Here is a 1,599-nt window from a genome sequence, read left to right on the forward strand (position 1 = left end):
AAATAGTTTTTTCCCAGTTTTTTTATTTTGTGTTTTGCATTATTTATTTTATTTTGTTTTTTGCTTTATTATTTAATTATTTTTTCTTTTAGGTCAGCAAAATTATAAACTTTCTGTTAGTGCCATTAGTTTTCAAATTTGAATAGTTAAAATTTGAATTCTTTGAAATTTATGTGAATCACAAGTTTGTGATTAACTTTACTAGAAAAATAGTTTTTTTAGTTTTTTTGTTTTGTTTTCTGCATTATTTATTTTCTTTTGTTTTTTTGCTTTATTTTTTAATTGTTTTTGCTTTTAGGTCAGCAAAATTATAAACTTTTTGTTAGTGCCATTAGTTTTCAAATTTGAATAGTTAAAATTTGAATTCTTTGAAATTTATGTGAATCACAAGTTTGTGATTAACTTTACTAGAAAAATAGTTTTTTTTCCTGTTTTTTGTTTTGTTTTTTGAATTATTTATTTTCTTTTGTTTTTTGCTGTATTTTTTAATTCTTTTTGCTTTTAGGTCAGCAAAATTATAAACTTTCTGTTAGTGCCATTAATTTTCAAATTTGAATAGTTAAAATTTGAATTCTTTGAAATTTGTGTGTTTGTGATTAACTTACTAAAAATGAGAATAGATGCGCTTATAGAGAAAATTCAACCTAAATTCATAGTAAATTTCTATGAATATCAGAGAAATTCACTCTGAATTTAGGTTAAACTTTTCTCTATTAGGGCATCTATTTTCACTCTGGGAGGAGCTCAACAAGGCAGAGAGGGAAGGGCTTATAAACCGGTGTGAGCCCTCTTCGGTTGGCGAGGTGGGACTAAACTCTGCCCGCAATGAGGACCACCCCTTTAGTCCCGCTTTGTGGCACAAACCGGGACTAATGGTCATGGGCCAGGGGCGAGGAGCATTGGTCCCGGTTGGTGCCACGAACCGGGACCAATGCCCCCTTTGGTACCGGTTGGTGCCACCAACCGGGACCAAAGGCCTTGCGCTGCCCATGGCCAAAAGTTTAGTCCCACCTCGCTAGTTGAGAGGGGCTCGGGGTGGTTTATAAGCCCCACTGCGGCTGCCCTCTCGAGCTCCTCTCAAATGTAGGCTTACGGGCCTAATCTCACACTATGCTGTCTGTGGGCCTATTGGGCCTTCTGCGGGCCTGAATCCTCGCGCAGGTTGGGTTTCTAGTCGTATTCAGGCTGTGGTGGCCCAATAGGTGGCGGTTTTTTTATTTTTTTTCTAGTTTTTTTGTTTTTTGTTGCATTATTTATTTTATTTTGTTTCTTGCTTTATTTTTTAATTCTTTTTGCTTTTAGGTCAAAAAAATTGTAAACTTTTTGTTAGTGCCATTAGTTTTCAAATTTGAATAGTTAAAATTTGAATTCTTTGAAATTTGTGTGAATCACAAGTTTGTGATTAACTTTACTATAAAATAGTTTTTTTTTCATTTTTTGTTTTGTTTTTTGCATTATTTATATTCTTTTTTTTTTATTTTTTTGCTTTTAGGTCAGCAAAATTATAAACTTTTTGTTAGTGCCATTAGTTTTAGAAAAATTATAAACTTTCTGTTAGTGCCATTAGTTTTCAAATTTGAATAGTTAAAAATTGAATTC

The sequence above is a fragment of the Triticum dicoccoides genome, chromosome 7A (genome assembly GCF_002162155.2).
Source record: "Triticum dicoccoides isolate Atlit2015 ecotype Zavitan chromosome 7A, WEW_v2.0, whole genome shotgun sequence".
NCBI lineage: Eukaryota > Viridiplantae > Streptophyta > Magnoliopsida > Poales > Poaceae > Triticum > Triticum dicoccoides.